This window comes from Oncorhynchus mykiss, chromosome 28 (genome assembly GCF_013265735.2).
Source record: "Oncorhynchus mykiss isolate Arlee chromosome 28, USDA_OmykA_1.1, whole genome shotgun sequence".
In the NCBI taxonomy this organism is placed as follows: domain Eukaryota; kingdom Metazoa; phylum Chordata; class Actinopteri; order Salmoniformes; family Salmonidae; genus Oncorhynchus; species Oncorhynchus mykiss.
Window position 1 is genome coordinate 28309984 of NC_048592.1, and position 22583 is coordinate 28332566.

Genomic DNA, 22583 nt, shown 5'->3' on the forward strand with positions numbered 1-22583 from the left:
AAGAGAGGTTGAACAGGCTGGAAATAGGGGTTGCGACAATGGCGGCGGATAGTTTCAGAAATAGAGGGTCCAGATTGTCAAGCCCAGCTGATTTGTATGGGTCCAGGTTTTGCAGCTCTTTCAGAACATCTGCTATCTGGATTTGGGTAAAGGAGAAGCTGGGGAGGCTTGGGCGAGTAGCTGCAGGGGGGGCGAGCTGTTGGCCGAGGTTGGAGTAGCTAGGAGGAAGGCATGGCCAGCCGTTGAGAAATGCTTGTTGAAGCTTTCGATTATCATGGATTTATCGGTGGTGACCGTGTTACCTAGCCTCAGTGCAGTGGGCAGCTGGGAGGAGGTGCTCTTGTTCTCCATGGACTTTACAGTGTCCCAGAACTTTTTGGAGTTAGAGCTACAGGAATCAAATGTCTGCTTGAAAAAACTGGCCTTTGCTTTCCTGACTGACTGTGTGTATTGGTTCCTGACTTCCCTGAACAGTTGCATATCGCGGAGGCTATTCGATGCTATTGCAGTCCGCCACAGGATGTTTTTGTGCTGGTCGAGGGCAGTCAGGTCTGGAGTGAACCAAGGGCTATATCTGTTCTTAGTTCTGCATTTGTTGAACAGAGCATGCTTATCTAAGATGGTGAGGAAGTTACTTTTAAAGAAGGACCAGGCATCCTCAACTGACGGGATGAGGTCAATATCCTTCCAGGATACCCGGGCCAGGTCGATTAGAAAGGCCTGCTCACAGAAGTGTTTTAGGGAGCGTTTGACAGGGATGAGGGGTGGTCGTTTGACTGCGGAACCGTAGCGGATACAGGCAATGAGGCAGTGATCACTGAGATCCTGGTTGAAGACAGCGGAGGTGTATTTGGAGGGTCAGTTGGTTAGGACAACGTCTATGAGGGTGCCCTTGTTTACAGATTTAGGGTTGTACCTGGTGGGTTCCTTGATGATTTGTGTGAGATTGAGGGAATCTAGCTTAGATTGTAGGACTGCCGGGGTGTTAAGCATATCCCAGTTTAGGTCACCTAACAGAACAAACTCTGAAGCTAGATGGGGGACGATCAATTCACAAATGGTGTCCAGGGCACAGCTGGGAGCTGAGGGGGGTCGGTAGTAGGCGGCAACAGTGAGAGACTTATTTCTGGAGAGAGTGATTTTTTTTAATTAGTAGTTCGAACTGTTTGGGTATGGACCTGGAAAGTATGACATTACTTTGCAGGCTATCTCTGCAGTAGACTGCAACTCCTCCCCCTTTGGCAGTTCTATCTTGACGTAAAATGTCATAGTTGGGTATGGAAATCTCAGAATTTTTGGTGGCCTTCCTAAACCAGGATTCAGACACGGCAAGGACATCAGGGTTGGCAGAGTGTGCTAAAGCAGTGAGTAAAACAAACTTAGGGAGGAAGCTTCTGATGTTGACATGCATGAAACCAAGGCTTTTTCGATCACAGAAGTCAACAAATGAGGGTGCCTGGGGACATGCAGGGCCTGGGTTTACCTCCACATCACCCGCGGAACAGAGGAGGAGTAGTATGAGGGTGCGGCTAAAGGCTATCAAAACTGGTCGCCTAGAGCGTTGGGGACAAAGAATAAAAGGAGCAGAATTCTGGGCATGGTAGAATATATTCAGGGCATAATGCGCAGACAGGGGTATGGTGGGGTGCGGGTACAGCGGAGGTAAGCCCAGAAACTTCTGGGCTTGATGATAAGAGAGGTTGAATCTCTGGATATGCTGGTTGTAATGGGTGAGGTCACCGCATGTGTGGGAGGTGGGACAAAGGAGGCATCAGAGGTATGAAGAGTGGAACTAGGGGCTCCATTGTAAACTAAAACAATGTAAACTAACCTGAACAACAGTATACAAGGCATATTGACATTTGAGAGAGACATACAGCGAGGCATAAAGTAATCGCAGGTGTCGATTAGGAGAGCTAGCTAAAACAACAGGTGAGACAACAACAGCTAATCAGCTAACACAACAACAGCAGGTAAAATGGCGATGACTAGGCAGAGAGGGTCGGATTAACTACACACAGAGCCTGAGTTCGCGGCTGGGGCCGACAGATAAAAAAATAAATAAACAGAATGGAGTACCGTAATTAATGGACAGTCCTGCAAGCATCAGCTATGTAGCCAAGTAATCATAGTGTCCAGGGGGCAGCAGTAGATGGAACAGGGAACCCGCCACAACGTTAGCAGGCGACAAGGCGTTTAAAGTTAGTAGCCCTCCAACGGAGGCCGCTTGAAGGCACAGCGGATGGAGTATTCGTCGGCAGACCAGTCGTGGTGGTGCGGCGGGGTGCCGTGTCGACAGAGAATCCAAACCAGATGGCGAAAGAGGTATTGTGGAATTTAGTTTGCTGGCTGGGAGATGCACCTGGCTCACGGCTAACTGGTGCTAGCTTCGTGGCAGTGGCGTTAGCCACTATAGCCAATCGGTAGCAGCGGTGATCCGGTGACAAGGTCCAGAGTTTACAGCAAGAATCCAGTGGAGTATCGGGCTCTAGCCGTGTATGAGTGGGGTTCGGGTGAACAGCTGAGTAGGCCGGGAGGTGGGCCTCAGGGATAGCTTCGGTACTGGGTGCCACGGTGAGCTAGCTAGCTGCAAGCTGTGAGCTAGCTAGCTGCAAGCTGTGAGCTAGCTAGCTGCAAGCTAGCTGTGAAGATCAGAAGTAGTGGTCCAGGGATTACGGCAGGAATCCGGCGTTGATGTGGAGAGACAGTCTGATACTAGTAGACTGGCGAGTATTATCCGGGCTAAGAACAGGGCTGGTATCTGTGCAGAAGGTAAAAGCCGCTAGCAGTGGCTAACAATGACTGAATAGCTAATTAGCTGGTTAGCTTCTGGAGGTTCTTGAATGTGTTCTAAAATTTAAAATAATAGCGATACCGTATCACATTGGGTGAGGCAGGTTACCGGAAGGTATAATCGAATTAAAAATCGAAAAGAGATTGAAAATAAAATTGAAATATATATACAAAAAATATGAAAAATACAGAAATACACGAGAAACGAACAAAACACGTCTTCACTGCTACGCCATCTTGGTTCCAAGAGGGAGGGTTTGGCCGGCAGGGATATCTTTGTTCCATTGCGCTTTAGCGACTCCTGTGGCGAGCCGGGTGTATGCCCACTGACTCGGTTGCCAGGTGTACGGTGTTTCCACCGGCACATTGGTGTGGCTGGCATCCTGGGTAAGAGGGCATTGTGTCAAGAAGCAGTGCGGCTTGGACACAGCTCTCGACCTTTGCCTCTCCTGAGTCCGTACGGAAATTTAGCAGACAATATGCTCTTATTTCCAGAGCCCTTATCAGAATCAAGACACATCTATTTTATAGTTTGAAAATATGACGTAGTATAACAAAACAAAATATAACACAATATTTTCCCAAATGAAAAAAGTTACCAGTGCGAAGTGATCCCTATCTCATGCCTGGAACAGCTATTCTCAAAGAGTGATCATTTCAGTGGCGTGTACTCATGGGTGCTAAGGGAAAATGTAACCCAAAAAATTAAATATATATATACGTATATAAAAAATGTGTGTTTCATACATTTCCTTCAATTCGCAAGAGGATGAATTTATCTCACCGGAGAAAGCATTTGAACGAACGAAACAGTGTCCCTCTGCTCCCCCCCTCAAGAAGCCAACACTCGACTCATTTGACGTCAAAAACTATAGACTTGTATCCCTTTTTAATTTTAATTCCAGAACACTTAATCATGCTGTCTCTGATCATATTTCTCGTTATCTCTCTCAGAACGATCTTGATCCTAACCGGTCAGGCTTCAAGACTGGTCACTCAACCGAGCCTGCTCTTCTCTGTGTCATGGAGGCTTTCCGCACTTCCAAACCCGACTCTCTCTTTGTTTTCATCCTCTATCCGCTGCCTTCAACACTGTGAATCCTCCTCTCCAATCTCTCAAGGCTGGGCGTCTCAGGCTATGCACACTTTTGGATTGTAAGTGACGTGGAGAGAATCTGTGTATGCACCACATACTCTCACTACTGGTGTCCCCCTGGGCTCGGTTCTAGGCCCTATCCTCTTCTAAACTATGCACTCACCTCCGTCATATCCTCACATGGTCTCTCCTATCATTGCTATGCAGATGACACTCAACTACTTTTCTTCTTCCCCCCTTCTGACACCCAGGTGGTGACATGCATCTCTGTGTGCCTGGCAGATATCTCAACTTGGATGTAGGCCCATCACCTCAAACTCAATCTCGACAAGACGGAAAAGCTCTTCCTCCTGGGGAAGGTCTGCCCGCTCAAAGACACCTCCATCACAGTTGACACCTCCACAGTTTCGCCCTCAGAGTGCGCAAAGAACTTTGGCGTGACCCTGGACAACACCCTGTCGTTCTCTGCAAACATCAAAGCGGTGACCCGCTCCTGCAGGTTCATGCTCTACAACATCCGTAGAGTACGACCTTACCTCACATAGGAAGCGGCGAGGGTCCTAATCCAGGCACTTGTCCTCTCCCGTCTGGACTACTGCAACTGTTGGGTGTGCTGTTGGGTGGGCTCTCAGTTTGTTCCAACAAACCCCTGCAAGTTATCCAGAATGCAGCAGCCCACCTTGTACTCAACCTTCCCAAGTTCTTTCATGCCACCCCCACCACCGGCTTCCAGTCGAAGCTTGCATTCACTAAAAGACCATGGTGCTTACCTACGGAACAGCAAGAGGAACTTTCCTTCCCTACCTTCAGGTTAAGCTCAAATCCTACAACCCAACCCGATCCCTCCATTCTGCCACCTCAGGTCTCTAGGCCCTCCTACAGCTCCTGCTCAGACCAGTCCAAGCTCTTCTCTGTCCTGGCACCCCAATGGTGGAAGCACCTTCCCCCTGAAGCTAGGACAGCAGAGTCTCTGCCCATCTTTTGAAAAACATATTAAACCCTACCTCTTCAAAAAGTATCTTAAATAATCCCCCTCCTTAACTCGACCAAAATAAAAATAACACTTAACCAGCACTTGCACTCTGACTCTACTGATAGCTATGTTATTGACGAACAAGTTACATTCTATGCTTGTGATGTGGTTGTCCCACCCAGCTATCTTAAGATGAATGCACTAACTGTAAGTCGCTCTCGATAAGTGTCTGCTAAATGACAAAAATGTGAACAAAAATATAGCCCATCTATCTGATGCTGTCTGATCAAAAAGAGTATGACATTGTTGCTGCCCATAGAATTGAATACAAGGGAAGCCAGCGAGCATTTGGCCTCCCTTGATTAGAAAAAAAGATGTAATAATAGCCAATCAGCATTAAGCTAAACTGAGTGAGCTCAGCTGTAAATGGCCCTGGTACACAAAAAAAAGTGTTTAGGGAAGCCAGTTTTGACACACACTGATCACATCACATCAGAAACCAAACGTCATTGACAGAAACAACTTGAACTGTTGCATCTCATTGTGTTCTTGTCCTCCGGTGACAAGCTAAAATCGCCCCTTTCCTAAATTAGCCATGGATGTGAATAGGGATTTGGACTTGTGGTTTTACTTAATTCTCCATACTGGCCAACGATTATAACAGTGATTCTGATCCAACCATAAATTGTGACCCTGGCCTGAGAGGACGGAAGTTCAATATGTAGCTAGATGTAGTAGGCTAATGTTAACTAGCTGGCCTGGCAAATCATTGCACATGAAAGGAAGTTCGGTTAACGAGCAAGCATTTTATCCAGGTAGCCTAGGACAACTAAAACTAAAAGTGTGTACTGTATGACAGAGCCATAGACCATTTAGGCAATATAAAGAAGATGATGGCATTGGCTTTTCCCTACAAGTAGTGTGAGAAAACATGTTTTTTTTTTCTACTTGCAAGCCCACACACACACACACACACACACACACACACACACACACACACACACACACACACACACACACACACACACAGAAATCAGTGCCATGGACAGCCACATAATATTTAGCTTACGTTGATTGGACTAAATAGTTTTGGTGTATTTTAGTTGTCACAGTATTAGACTAATAATGTTGAAATGTTGAAGTTGAAATGGTGCCTGATTAATGGAGCCAGCTCCTGTTTTCTTAGCAAGTTGCGGTAATTCTCTCTAATTCTAAATCAATACTTGTTTAGTAGTCTGAAAATGTTGGAAAAAACATGTGTTTTGTGAACTTCACAGGACAGATGTTGCTCTTTGGTTTTGTGATGAAACAAAGGTGTGGTTGAATTGATTCTGCCACTGTCTTCTTATTGTCTCAACCTTAGGCCTATAGAACTAAGAGGTTATAGACCAAACAATGCAATTAACACAACACAACACTGGCTTCCCCAGTGATTTTACCCACGCACCACTACTGGATTATCTGAAACGGGGCTCAATTTGGCGAGTCTGGGTTACAAACCAAATTCTGCCTTCTTTTCAATATTCAGATCTTTCATTTAGTGTATTCTGCTTGTTATTTGGATTTTTTTTAATGGATGAACAATTCCACATGGTGATAAATTACAGCCACGGCATCTATTTGGTGAGCGTATGCGTAACGATTCTGATGAAAATATGGTCTTTGTCTTTATCAAACTAATGTTTATGCATATTTTAAGTTTGGAACCTGTCTATGTTTAGGGCCTTTATAGCCTAGGCTAACCAATTCTAAATGGCCCTAGCAGTTCACAAGTACACTACATAGCCAAAAATATGTGGAAACACCTTCAAATTAGTGGATTCGGCTATTTCAGCCACACCAGTTGCTGACAGGTGTATAAAATCAAGCACACAGCCATGCAATCTCCATAGACAAACATTGGCAGTAGAATGGCCTTACTGAAGAGCTCAATGACTTTCAATGTGGCACCGTCATAGGATGCCACCTTCCAACAAGTCAGATTTCTGCCCTTCAAGAGCAGCCCCGGGTAACTGTAAGTGCTGTTATTGTGAAGTGGAAAGGTCTAGGAGCAACAACGACTCAGCCGTGAAGTGGTAGGCCACACAAGCTCACAGAACAGGACTGCCGAGTGCTGAAGCATGTAGAGCGCACAAACGGGGGGAACAGAGCTGGGGAACTGACAAATATAGGGGAGGAAAATAACATGTGAGAAGTGAGTCCAGGTGAGTCCAATAACGCTGATGCGAGTGACGAGGGCTGGTGTGAGTGATGGATGACAGGAGCGTGTGATGCAGGGTAATCTGGTGCCCTCAAGCGCCAGGGGAAGGGAAGAGCGGGAGCAGAAGTGACAGCTTCACCATCTGGCAGTCCGACGGACAAATCTGGGTTTGACAGAGGCAAGGAAAACGCTACCTGCTCCAATGCATATTGCCAACTGTAAAGTTTGGTGGATGAGGAATAATGGTCTGGGGCTGTTTTCCTGGTTCGTGCTAGTCCACTTAGTTCTAAAAAAGGGAAATCTTAATGCCACAGCATACAATGACATTCAAGAGGATTCTGTGCTTCCAACTTTGTGGCAACAGTTTGGAGAAGGCCCTTTCCTGTTTCAGCATGACAATGCCCCTGTGCACAAAGCGAGGTCCATACAGAAATGGTTTGTCGAGAATGGTGTTGAAGAACTTGACTGGCCTGCACAGAGCCCTGACCTCAACCCCATCGAACACCTTTGGGATGAATTGGAACGCTGACTGCGAGCCATGCCTAATCGGCCAACATCAGTACTCGACCTCACTAATGCTCTTGTGGCTGAATGGAAGCAAGTCCCCGCAGTCCAACATCTAGTGGAAAGCCTTCCCAGATGCGTGATGGTTGTTATAGCAGCAAAGGGCAGACCAACTTCATATTATTGCCCATAATTTTGTAATGAGATGTTTGACGAGCATTATTATTCCTGAACTGCAGCTCGTTGTTGGAACACATATTATCCTACTTCAATTAACCAGTCCATTTTGAATATGTGATGAAGTGGTCGTCATTTGGCAGTTAATGTAGCTTGTGTATCCCATCATTTAGATACGTTTTTATAGACATTTATTTCTGTAGGCCTAACGGGAGCTTGTGTATCCCATCAGTTAGATAAGTTTTTGTAGGCATTTATTTCTGTAGGCCTAACGGGAGCTCGTGTGCTCACTCAGCACGCCGTTTGGTGTGTGGAGGGAGTGGTCGGAACGCAATTTGTCACACCCTGATCTGTTTCACCTGTCTTTGTGATTGTCTCCAACCACCTCCAGGTGTCTCCTGTTTTCCCCATTAGTCCCCGGTATATTTAACCCTGTGTTTCCTGATTCTCTGTGCCAGTTCGTCTTGTTTTGCCAAGTCAACCAGCATTTCTCCTAGCTCCTATTTTTCCCAGTCTCTGTTTTTTCCTAGCCCTCCTGGTTTTGACCCTTGCCTGTCCTGACACCATATCTGCCTGCATGACCACTGCCTGTCCTGACCTCGAGCCTGCCTATCACCTGGTACTGTTTGGACTTGGACCTGTTATCTGAACCCCTGCCTGTCCTGACCTCGAGCCTGCCTATCTCCTGGTAGTGTTTGGACTTGGACCTGTTCTCTGAACCACTGCCTGTCCTGACCTCGAGCCTGCCTATCACCTGGTACTGTTTGGACTTGGACCTGTTATCTGAACCCCTGCCTGTCCTGACCTCGAGCCTGCCTATCACCTGGTACTGTTTGGACTTGGACCTGTTCTCTGAACCCCTGCCTGTCCTGACCTCGAGCCTGCCTATCACCTGGTACTGTTTGGACTCTGACCTGGTTTATGAACTCTCACCTGTCCCCGACCTGCCTTTTGCCTAACCCTTTTGATGTAAAAAATATCGGCGTTCAACCATCTGCCTCCTGTGTCTGCATTTGGGTCTCGCCTTGTGTCCTAAAGGGAATTTAGGCAGAAGAATGGTGTGATGCTTAGCTTGGTTTATTTTTTTGTACAAACGGAACACTAGAGTCAAAGCAAATTAACGTTGTCTTCAGGACATTTTACTTGCCCGGGCAGCAACACAGCACATTCCACCAAATAGTTTTACAGTATAAAAAAACCCATATCTGGTTAAGGATCGAGTTTTGCACAACAAGCTACACTAAATATTTTATTTATATTTACCCCGTTTTCTCCCCAATTTCATGGTATCCAATTGTTTAGTAGCTACTCTCTTGTCTCATCGCTGCAACTCCCGTATGGGCTCAGGAGAGACGAAGGTTGAAAGTCATGCATCCTCCAATACACAACCCAACCAAGCCGCACTGCTTCTTAACACAGCGTGCATCCAACACGGAAGCCAGCCGCACCAATGTGTCAGAGGAAACACCGTGCACCTGGCAACCTTGGTTAGGAAGGTTGCCAGGTTAGGACCTCCCACTGCACCCTGGTTAGGACCTCCCACTGCACCCGGCCCACCACAGGAGTCAGGAGTGGTGCACGATGTGCCCGTCTCCGGAGTCTGACCAGAAGACCGCCTCGTTTCCCTCTTTTTCGGAGTCGTTTTTTTGGGTCGCTGCATGGGATCCATTCCGTTGTCCTGGGTGAAAGGCAGAACACAGGATCCGCGTCGCAAAAAACATATTCTTGGTCGTACTGATGGTGAGTTGACGCTGATCTTACATTCAGTAGTTCTTCTCGACTGTATGTAATGAAACCTAAGATGACCTGATGACCTGGTGTACTAATGTCCTGTACTCCCTGTTCACCCACGACTGCGTGGCCACGCACGCCTCCAACTCAATCATCAAGTTTGCGGACGACACAACAGTGGTAGGCTTGATTACCAACAACGACGAGACGGCCTACAGGGAGGAGGTGAGGGCCCTCGGAGTGTGGTGTCAGGAAAATAACCTCACACTCAACGTCAAAAAAACTAAGGAGATGATTGTGGACTTCAGGAAACAGCAGAGGGAACACCCCCCTATCCACATCGATGGAACAGTAGTGGAGAGGGTAGCAAGTTATAAGTTCCTCGGCATACACATCACAGACAAACTGAATTGGTCCACTCACACAGACAGCATCGTGAAGAAGGCGCAGCAGCGCCTTTTCAACCTCAGGAGGCTGAAGAAATTTGGTTTGTCACCAAAAGCACTCACAAACTTCTACAGATGCACAATCGGGAGCATCCTGGCGGGCTGTATCACCGCCTGGTACGGCAACTGCTCCGCCCACAACCGTAAGGCTCTCCAGAGGGTAGTGAGGTCTGCATAACGCATCACCGGGGGCAAACTACCTGCCCTCCAGGACACCTACACCACCCGATGTTACAGGAAGGCCATAAAGATCATCAAGGACATCAACCACCCGAGCCACTGCCTGTTCACCCCGCTATCATCCAGAAGGCGAGGTCAGCACAGGCGCATCAAAGCTGGGACCGAGAGACTGAAAAACAGCTTCTATCTCAAGGCCATCAGACTTAAACAGCCACCACTAACATTGAGTGGCTGCTGCCAACACACTGACACTGACACTGACTCAACTCCAGCCACTTTAATAATGGGAATTGATGGGAAATGATGTAAATATATCACTAGCCACTTTAAACAATGCTACCTTATATAATGTTACTTACCCTACATTATTCATCTCATATGCATACGTATATACTGTACTCTATATCATCGACTGCATCCTTATGTAATACATGTATCACTAGCCACTTTAACTATGCCACTTTGTTTACATACTCACCTCATGTATATACTGTACTCGACTGTATCCTGCCTATGCTGCTCTGTACCATCACTCATATATCCTTATGTACATATTCTTTATCCCCTTACACTGTGTATAAGACAGTAGTTTTGGAATTGTTAGTTAGATTACTTGTTGGTTATTACTGCATTGTCGGAACTAGAAGCACAAGCATTTCGCTACACTCGCATTAACATCTGCTAACCATGTGTATGTGACAAATAACATTTGATTTGATATCCCTACCGGCCAACCCCTCCCTAACCCAGACAACACTAGGCCAATTGCGTATCGCCCCACGGACCTCCCGGTCGCGGCCGGTTACAACAGAGCCTGGGTGCGAACCCAGAGTCTCTGGTGGCACAGCTGGCACTGCAGTACAGCACCCTTAACCACTGCACCACCCGGGAGGCTATAGCTTATATTTTATTTAAGATAAGACATGAAAGATGCAAGTGACTGACCAATTCCAATGAAGACAGCCTGGAAATCCTTGTCTTTCAGAGAGTTCATTACCTAGTCCCTTCTCTCTGACAACCTGAAAGTGGGCAAGTTAGGGATATTTAGGGTTGAGTTAAATGTGTGTCTGATGTAAGTGAATAATCAGTGACATTCATCACATAAAATACACACAGTGAGGTTCAGAGACAGACAATAGGACCATGGTCGGGTAACATTCCTCTGGGGTTCGATAACTACATGGAAAAGACAAATGACACGGCTATGACAGCGGCCTATTTGTTTGTGTTTGTCACTGGTGTAATAGAGTGAAGTTGGGACAACGTCTTTCTTCTCATTTCCCTCACACTCTTTCTCTTAATTAAATTAATTGAGAGGCCATCTTAACGGAATTCATTTCTGGAGATTAATAAAGCCTTGAAGAAAAGGTCAGACGGCAAGAAGCAATAGCTACCTCCCCTCCCTTCATCCCCTCACTCCTGTCTAGCCAACCTCAAGGAATGTTGTCTCTCTCTCTCTTTTATCTCTTTCTTCTCCCCATGCTTCCCTTTCTTCTCTCTCTCCATCTTTCTTTCTCACCCCTCTCCCTCTCCACCTCCATCTATTTCTCTCTCTTACTTTTTATCTCTCTCTCTCTTCCCTTCTTTTCTCTCTCTCTCCATCAAATAAATAAATAATTAGGAATAAATCAAATTAATCACGGTTAGGTGAGCTGGATGACTAGTATTGATTGGCCTTTTTCCTGGCTATGGCATTCAGACAATGACCAGATGGATGCCCCACGCCGGAGGAAGTGTCTGTCACTTAGCTTTCCCCATGGTAGCTTCTAATTGTTTTCTCTGCCCTGTACCTGTTTGTTTAGGGCTTTAGGTTGCTTTTGTCATTATTAATGTCACTGACATTTTCCTGGTGATGGGTGCATAGCTCTTGACAGTGAGAGTGTTGTGTGTGAGCATAGTGTGTCTATGGTTTGGTGTGTGTGTGTGTGTGTGTGTGTGTGTGTGTGTGTGTGTGTGTGTGTGTGTGTGTGTGTAAGTGGTGAGTGGTGAACCTAAAGAGGACCAGGCTCTGAGGGGTGGCCAGTCCAATTCTGGCTGTGCCGGGTGGAGAATATAAGAGTACATGGACATTAAGGCCAGATCGTTCTTCAAGATGTTCAAACATTGATAGATGACCAGAAAGGTCAAATAATAATAACTGTGGTTATAGAGGGTGCCACAGGTCAGCACCTCAGGAGTAAATGTCAGTTGGCTTTTCATAGCCAAGCACTCAGAGGTCGAGACAGCAGGTGCGGGAGAGAGGGAGCGAGAGAGAGAGAGGGTCGAGAACAACAGGTCTGGGACAAGGTAGCGTGTCCAGTGAACAGGTCAGAGTTCCATAGCCACAGACAAAACAGCAAAAACTTGATCAGCAGCACGACCAGGTGGACTGGGGATGGGGGCAACCAGGAGTCCTCAGGCCAGGTAGATCTGAGGCATGGTCCTATGGCTCAGGTCCTCTGGGAGTGGAGAGAGAGAGAGAGAGAGAGAGAGAGAGAGAGAGAGAGAGAGAAAGATACGACCAGGTGGACTGGGGATGGGGGCAACCAGGAGTCCTCAGGCCAGGTAGATCTGAGGCATGGTCCTAGGGCTCAGGTCCTCTGGGAGTGGAGAGAGAGAGAGAGAGAGAGAGAGAGAGAGAGAGAGAGAGAGAGAGAGAGAGAGAGAGATGGGAGAATTAGATAGAGCATACTTACACACAGGACACCGGATAACACAGGAGAATTTTACGTGATCCTAGCCCCCCGGCACATAGACTATTGCAGCATAGATACTGGAGGCTGAGTTGGGGGGGAACTATGTCCCTGTCCGACGATACCCCGAGACAGGGCCAACAAGGCAGGATATAACCTCACCCACTTTGCTAAAGCACAGCCCCCACACCACTAGAGGGATATCAACAGACCACCAATTTACTACTCTGAGTCAAGGCTGAGTATAGCCCATGAAAGATCTTCTCCACCGCACGAGTGTGACAGGAAGATCACATCAGTGACTCAACCCACTCAAGTGGAGTATAGCAATATAATCCTGGAACGAAGTGACGCACCACTCCTAGCGACGGCATGGAAGAACACTACTAAGCCAGTGACTCAGCCCCCGTAGTACGGTCAGAGGCACAGAATCCCAGTGGACAGAGGGGAGCTGGCCAAGCAAAGACAACAAGGGCGGTTCACCACTACCTGGACCAGACTACACTCAATCATAGAAACTACTGAAGAGATTAATCTTCAGTAAAGATTTATAGATTGAGACCGAATCTGCGTCTCTCAAATGGATAGGCAGACCATTCCACAAAAACTGAGCTCTATAGGAGAAAGCCCTGCCTACAGCTGTTTGTTTAAAAAGTCTCAGGACAATAAGGAGGCCTGGGTCTTGTGACCGTAGTGTACGTGAAGGTATGTACGGCAGGACCAAATCGGAGAGAAAGGTAGGAGCAAGTCCATGTAGTGCTTTGTAGGTTAGCAGTAAAACCATGAAATCACCGAGCATTAACAGGAAGCCAGTGTAGAGAGGCTAGCACTGGAGTAAAATGATCGAATTTTGGGGTTCTAGTCAAGATTCTAGCAGCCGTATTTAGCACTAACTGAAGTTAATTTAATGCTTTATCTGGGTAGCCGGAGAGTAGGGCATTGCAGTAGTCTAAACTAGAAGTGACAAAAGCATGGATTAGTTTTTCTGCATTTGTGGACAAAAATGTTATGAAGATGGAACAAAGCTGCCCTTGAAATATTATTGATATGTTCATTAAGAGTGATTTGGGTCCAGTGTAAAGACGAAGTCTTTCAACGTTTTATTTGAGACTACTGTACAACCATCAAAATGAATTGTCAGCTCAAATAGCAGAGCTCTTTGATTCTTAGGACCTAGAACTTGCATCTCTGTTTAAAACTAGTTCAAAAGTAAAACGTTTCCCGCCATCCACTTCATTATGTCTGAAACACTAGCTTCCAGGGTAAGCAATGTTGGTACTTCATCATCATGTTTCATCAAAATGTACAGCTATGTGTCGTCCGCAAGTGGAAGTTGACATTGTGCTTCCAAATGACATCACCAGAGGTAGAATATATAGTAAAAGTAAGTGGTCCTAAAACAGAACCTTGAAGAACACCGAAACTTACGATTGTTTCAGTAGCTGAGTTGAAGTCAAGTAGGTCAAGTCCGGACTGGAAGGTTTAGAGGCCATGACTATTTTTGTGAATGTGTCGAGAGATACAGGATTAAAAAACTTGATTGTCTCAATTGATCCTAGGTCCTGGCAGTTCTGGCCAGACTCAGGACAATTGAGTCTTGGAGAAATACCCAGATTCAAATAGGAGTCCGCCGTTTGTATTCTAATGATCATGATCTTTTCTTCAAATAAGTTAATTAATTAATCACGCTGAAGTGAAGGCCATGCTCACTTGGGAAATGCTGCCTTTTAGTTAGCTTTGCGACAGTATCAAAAAAATATTTGTTATTGTTTTTATTCTCCTCAATTAGGTTGGAAAAGTAGGGTAATCAAGCAGCTGTGAGGGCTCTTTGATATTACACGGTACTGTCTTTCCAAGCTAGTCAGAAGACTTCCAGTTTGGTGTAGTGCCATTTCTGTTCTAATTTTCTGGAAGCTTGCTTCCAAGCTTACAGATTATTTGTTGTGATTGCAAATGTAACAAGATGGTAACAAGATGGCGGTCAGATAGTCCAGGAATATGAGGAAAAACATTTAGATCCAGAATTATTTATTCCACGGGACAAAACTAGACCCAGGGTATGTGTAGGTCTGAAAACACGTTGGACAAACTCCACTGAGCCGATGATGGCTCCGAAAGCCTTTCAACAAAAATGTGAATATTATCTGCCATGACTATGAGGTCGGATAGGAATTCCAGGAACTCAGTGAGGAACACTGTATACAGCCCAGGAGGCCTGAAACAGTATCTATAAAAAGTGATTTAGAAGGCTGCGTAGATTTCATGACATGAAGCTCAAAAGACGAAAACACAGTATTTTTTTTGTGTAAATGAGCCCTGTCTATGTTGATAGATGAGATGACAGCACCCCTCAAGCTTGGATGGAGTCCGACACTCATCAGCAGGCCAGGCTTGATCCTGTTTTTAGGGGAGTCCCAGAAAGAGGACCAGTTATACACACATTTTATCTTTTAGGAGGGGCAGAAAACTATTTTCAACCAGCGATTGAGATGTGCGAGTCTGCTGTAGAGCTCATCACTCAGAGATAATTACTCGATGCCAACACATCCTTCTAGCTAAGTTACACGCTGAAGTTATGTTGCTCTTGGTGACCTCTGACTGTTTCATCCTAACATTGTTGGTGCTGATGTGGATAACAATATCCCGTGACAATATGTCGTGACTTTACTTTCATTTATCTGATTACTGTTATTTTTTTCCCTTCTTATGGCTGGGGGGCAGTATTGAGTAGCTTGGATGAATAAGTTGCCCAAACTAAACGGCCTCACAGTCTCAGTTGCTAGTATATGCATTAATAGTATTAATAGTATTGGATAGAAAACACAAGTTTCCAAAATTGTCAAAATATTGTCTGTGAGTATAACAGAACTGACATTGCAGGCGAAACCCTGAGGAAAATCAAACCAGGAAGTGGCTTCTATTTTGAAAACTCCATGTTCCATAGCCTGCCTTTGCTCCATTTAAAGGGATATCAACCAGATTCATTTTCCTATCGCTTCCTCAAGGTGTCAATAGTCTTTAGACATAGTTTCAGGCTTTTATTTAGAAAAATTAGCGAGAAAGATAACATCGCGTCATTGTATGGCCGGGTGCCAGCAGTGTTTTTTATGTGTAACAGAGTTTGGGCAGCCATTGCCTTTCCCTCTCCTACTGAAAAAGATAGTTGCGGTTGATATATTATTGATTATATATTTTAAAATCAACCTGAGGATTGATTATAAAAAACGTTTGACATGTTTCTGTGGACATTATGGATACTATTTGGAATTTGTCTGCGTTGTTGTGACCGCTCTTTCCTGTGGATTTCTGAACATAATGCGCCAAACAAACAGAGGTATTTTGGATATATTTTGAGAACAAACAGAGGTATTTTGGCTGGCCCCAGGTGGTAAGGGAAGGTAACTACACATCTGCCATGCTGATCCTCAACACAGGGGCCCCTCAGGTGTGCATGCTCAGTCCCCTCCTGTACTCCCTGTTCACTCATGACTGCACGGCCAGGCAACACCATCATTACATTTGTCGATGACACAATAGTGGTAGGCCTGATCACCGCCCACGACGAGACAGCTTATAGGGAGGAGGTCAGAGACCTGGCCATGTGGTGCCAGGACAACAACCTCTGTACTGGTACCCCCTAGTATATAGTCTCACTATTGTTATTTTACTGCTGCACTTTAATGACTTGTTAATTTTATTTCACAGCATACAATGACATTCAAGAGGATTCTGTGCTTCCAACTTTGTGGCAACAGTTTGGAGAAGGCCCTTTCCTGTTTCAGCATGACAATGCCCTCGTGCACAAAGCGAGGTCCATACAGAAATGGTTTGTCAAGATCAGTGTGGAAGAACTTGACTTGTCTGCACAGAACCCTGACCTCAATCCAATCGAACACCTTTGGGATGAATTGGAACGCTGACTGCGAGCCAGGCCTAAACGCCCAACATCAGTGCCTGACATCTCTACTGCTTTTGTGGCATTGGAAGCATGTTCCTACATGTAGTGGAAAGCCTTCCCCAGAAGTGTGGAGGCGGTTAAAGCAGCAAATGGTGGACCAACTCCATATTAATGCCCATGATTTTGGAATGAGATGTTCGACGAGCAGGTGTCCACATACTTTTAGTCATGTAATGTATCTACTTCAATTACGTCCTTACCCCTGCACATCGACTCGGTACTGGTACCCTGTGTATATAGCCAAATTACCGTTACTCACTGGAAATTAGCGATACTAATTGAGCCCATCTACCTCAAACCTCCAATATATGCCTGTTAATTGAACACAGTGATGTCATACCCCAGTCTGGCCAGGTAGGAGGCACAGTTGACGGTCACCGCCAATCATAGCGATCTTGACATGAAAGCTGTCCAACATCTGATCTAGAGGCAGCAGGTCAGGATTACGAACCTCAGGAATTACCATCTTGCTGTAAACCTGGAATGAAAAACAACAGAATGTCTAAATGTTAAAGCAAAAATGGTGAAGGAGAAAAATAAAAAAAATTGTACAGTATCCTTTTCAGGGCAGGGAGAAGTTAATATGGACTTGACATTTATGGTTGTCTCATTGGACAAAGGTCAAAGCCCTGTGTGGGCTGGGGTTTTAATGTGAGGGCATTCCAAAAGAGGAATAGCACATTATTATGTGACATTTGACAAGAGAGGAATTGACCAGCTGAAATGTAACAAAATTATTACAGTCAATCTTTAAACCCACGGGTACTTATTGAGATGGAGGACTGATGCTTTTGGTGGTGGGTCTGTGTTGAGCCATGCTACCACACCTGCAGTTATTGCAGTTATGATAGTTTACAGTATCATAATTGTATTTACAAGGGAACCTCTGACACAATATGGTAATTGTTTTTATGTGGATGCTATGATAATGGAACCTTAATTAATTATTCACAGCTACAGAATGTGAGCTGAATAGCCTGGATATCGGACAAGTAAGGTCGGCTAAATTAAATACACTACATGACCAAAAGTATGTGGACACCTGCTCGTCGAACTGCTAATTCCAAAATCATGGGCATTAATATGGAGTTGGTCCGCCCTTTGCTGCTATAACAGCATCCACTCTTCTGTGAAGGCTTTCCACTAGATGTTGGAACATTGTTGAGGGGACTTGCTTCCATTCAGTCACGAGCATTAGTGAGGTCGGGCACTGATGTTGGGCGAAATAGTCCTGGCTTGCAGTTGGCGTTCTAATTCATCCCAAAAGGTGTTCGATGTGGTTGAGGTCAGGGCTCTGTTGTTGCTCCTAGACGTTTCCACTTCACAATAACAGCATTTACAATTGACCGGGGTAGCTCTAGCAGGGCAGAAATTTGACAAACTAACTTGTTGGAAAGGTGGTATCCTATGACAGTTATACGTTGAAAGTCACTGAGCTCTTCAGTAAGGCCATTCTACCGCCAATGTTTGTTTACGGAGATTGTTTGTCTATGGCTTTGTGCTTGATTTTATACACCTGTCAGCAACGGATGTGGATGAAATGTCTGAATTCACTAATTTGAAGGGGTGTCCAAATACTTTTGTATATATGGTGTATTTTCAGAATGTTGGGTATTAAATTGACTCTTTCTCCTGTACCTACTGTATAGGGATCCCTGTGTACTGTAGGCATCCCACTCTCTCCCTCACTGTTTACACTGTTTACCTGGGCAGGCTGGGATGTCCTGTGACACCTAATGGGATTTGGTGCTCACAGAAGCCCTTTGTTTCCAACTAACTTCAATCGAGGCAATGCCCTTTTCTCCTGTATTGGAGGACTAACCTGAGGAGCGAGTGTGTGTGTTTATGTGTGTGTGTTCATGTGTGTGTGCCTGTATTATGTGTGTCTATTTATGATTATGTGTGTTAGAGAAAGAGAGAGAGTGAGAGTGTGTTTGTGTGTAGGTCTGTGTGTACGTGCGTGCACGTGCTCGCGTGTGTGTGTGTTTATATGGGTGCATGTGCGTGTGTTTGTGGAGGCAGGATTGTGATAGCCCTCTCAGAAGGGGTTATCTAATCATGAGTTTGATAAACATCTGTGACCTTTAGCATTTAGGAAGAGAGGAGCTGTCACTCTGATGGAGACACGCGCATTTTACAACCCAGAGAAGGAAGGAGTGGGACTGGGGAGAGGAGGAAGGGGGACAGGGAAGAGAGGGAGGACAGGGAAGAGAGAAAGGAAGCAGATGGGGGAGAGAGTGACTGAGTGTTTTTTTCCCAACTAAAACAATACAGGACAGGGAGCAGTAGTTGTTATATCAGGACCATCGGTACAGTTTGACTTGATTCACTCCTTTATATTACCAGGTGAGTTGACTGAGAATACATTGTCATTTACAGCAACAACCTGGCAATGCTTCACAGATTGTACTAATAGTGTAGCTGAAAGTTCTTAGCCTGGGTACCAGTATGTTTGTGCCAACAGTCCACTCCTTTTCATGCCAAACAGCTCTGGATTTCAGCCTACATAGTTCTGGGCTAGAACAAAAATGTGCAAATGTGTTCTCTTTCTATTTTTTTTTGCAGTTCAATACTGAGGTCAAAAGTATGCATCTCTCTTGCCAAAATGCAATACATTACCTCAACAGCAAACTGCTGCAGGCCCCCAATGTTGATGGGTCCTTCCTCGGAGGCAAAGAGGTTGCAGCCCCCCACACAGAGCTCCTACGTGGGGCCCACCATCCCACACAGCCCATCAGCCTCACGAAGTTGTCCGATAGGATGGCCTTGGCCGCCCCATAGTAGTTTGACACATACAAACACAGACACATATTGATATTGAAGCAACATAGTGAGCTGAAGAAAGGGTCAAGGTTCAATTGTTCAATTTATGTAGTATAATAAGTAGTTCAGAATGAATGTTCAAATCAGCATTGTCTTTGAGTTTGACGGTATACAATGGCTATATATATATATTTGTAGGTGTTTTGACACAGACTGTAAATCAGAGACAGTCACGTGGGAGAGAAACAGTGGGAACGGTTGGGAGTCGCATATGTGACTATGCTGGGGAATGTTACCACTACACAACGGCTCTGCACTCAGGTATACAATGTCAATGTATACCTATTACTGTATGTACATTATCACCAAGACCCAGTGAGAAATAGGTTTCTTGCCTTGTTTGAGATGCTGGGGATGAAGGCCTTGATGTCCAAGTTGGTGAGGCAGCTCTTCTAGCATGGTGCATCAGCACATTTCAGACACCTGTGGGGATGAATACATGATTACATTCCCAATATACCAATCACCTGATATTGATTCATTTCTCTGTTATGATATGCCACAATTATAAGGAACAGGCATCCATTTTTACATCAAAAGTTAAGGCACATAGGATACCACCCACCTCCCTGTATCACTACAATGGAAAGGCCTAACTACATTGAGGCTGTAAAGAGTTACGAATCCATCCGGCAGTCCTGATTGGACGAAAGAGGCATGGCGTGTCACTGTCTATGCTAACTTAATGATTTGTCCCTTTGTCTCCGTGGAGACAGCGGGGTCGGAAAACAAACGGCTGACTGATGATCGGTACGTCCTCGCCACCATGTATCTCTGCACCAACCGAGAGAGAGGGAAGACTAATAGTTGTTATAAATACTGATGACTCCATAATGGCGGCAGAGACGCCATATTGGTAGACAACAACATGCCGCCACTAAATTATACATGGGCTAATTTGGCAGGGCCTGATTAAATATTCATGAAGTAACAAAATGGATGCAGTGCTGCGAGACCTGTCTACAAATGTCAAGACCTCAGAGAGATTGAAAGAGAGAGAAAGAAAGCAGGGGGCGGGATTTAGCATCCTCTGTGAAGCTTGTTTTCTGTTTTCCTTGTTGAACTAGTCAACGTAAACAGACTTAACAAATGGACAGATGTTGGTGAGGTAAATTAGGTGTTTTTTGTTGCTTTAATTAATTGACGTTTCTCTTTTTCCTCATATTTTCTTTTTCCTCATCAAATGAAGATGCATCACTTTCAAAGTTAACACGAGAAAACTGACAGATGAGAGATCCTCTCAATCCCTTTATTTCTCTTTACCTTTCCCTCTCTCAGCCTCTCTCTCTCCCTCTCTCTTTCACCCTCTCTCTCCCTCTCTCTTTCACCCTCTCTCTCCCTCTCTCTTTCACCCTCTCTCTCCCTCTCTCTCCCTCTCTCTTTCACCCTCTCTCAGCCTCTCTCTTTAACCCTCTCTCATCCTCTCTCTTTCACCCTCTCTCAGCCTCTCTTTCACCCTCTCTCAGCCTCTCTCTTTCACCCTCTCTCTCCCTCTCTCGTTCACCCTCTCTCTTTTACCCTCTCTCTCCCTCTCTCGTTCACCCTCTCTCTTTCACCCTCTCTCTCCCTCTCTCTCCCTCTCTCTTTCACCCTCTCTCAGCCTCTCTCTTTAACCCTTTCTCATCCTCTCTCTTTCACCCTCTCTCAGCCTCTCTTTCACCCTCTCTCTCCCTCTCTCGTTCACCCTCTCTCTTTCACCCTCTCTCTCCCTCTCTCGTTCTATCACTTACGCTTTTCTGACCAGCAGCCTGTAAGCTCTCCAAGTGTCAAGTGAAAATAACGCACAGGCAATCCTATTTGATCATGATTGGTAAATGTCCCGCGGCAGTGTGTGCCAGGATCTAGAGTACCACCAACAAAGGGTCTCTTCCTGAACAGCTCTGAGCTCACCTATGTTTTTTCAGGCCTGGCGGCCATGATTAAAGGCCCAAGCACAGACTTCCAAATGCATCCTTAATCACATTAAAAAGGAGATGGAAAATGTGTACCCACAAAATCTGTAGTTTGATGTCTTGTCTAGAATTAGACTTTTGTAGTGTACCTGTTATGAGTGCTCAATTAGCATGTAGACGTGGGACTGGAATTCACAATGATGACTTTGTGATCACAGCTTGGTTCAATGTCTGTACATTTACACAGACTTTTCAACTCCCTCAACGTAAACTCCTTATGTTGAACGTCAAATGAAATCATCCCAGCTCAGACAAACACGAAGTTGTTCCCTTTCTGAACTATAATTGGTTAGTCTCATTGGGATATGAACAACACACGACTATCACCAACACAAACAGCCCTGAGCAGAAACATAAACAAATGCTATCCCAAACTAGCCAGGGAGAAAACCAAGACTAAGACAGCGTCATAAAAACGACAGAAAAGTGTCCACCCTTAAGGCGGCACTAAATCTCAGCACACCACGGTAATATCACTAAATCTCAGCACACCACGGTAATATCACTCATCTCAGCACACCACGTTAATATCACTCATCTCAGCACACCACGGTAATATCACTCATCTCAGCACACCACGTTAATATCACTCATCTCAGCACACCACGGTAATATCACTCATCTCAGCACACCACGGTAATATCACTAATTCTCAGCACACCACGGTAATATCACTCATCTCAGCACACCACGTTAATATCACTCATCTCAGCACACCACGTTAATATCACTCATCTCAGCACACCACGTTAATATCACTCATCTCAGCACACCACGGTAATATCACTCATCTCAGCACACCACGTTAATATCACTCATCTCAGCACACCATGTTAATATCACTCATCTCAGCACACCACAGTAATATCACTCATCTCAGCACACCACGTTAATATCACTCATCTCAGCACACCACGGTAATATCACTAATTCTCAGCACACCACGGTAATATCACTCATCTCAAGCACACCACGTTAATATCACTCATCTCAGCACACCACGTTAATATCACTAAATCTCAGCACACCACGTTAATATCACTCATCTCAGCACACCACGGTAATATCACTCATCTCA

General features: G+C 45.3%; 1 pseudogene; it reads right to left on the bottom strand.

Annotated features, from left to right (window-relative positions):
* The window catches only part of LOC110508200, a 173334-nt pseudogene that overhangs the window by 116108 nt on the left and 34643 nt on the right, over nt 1-22583 (bottom strand).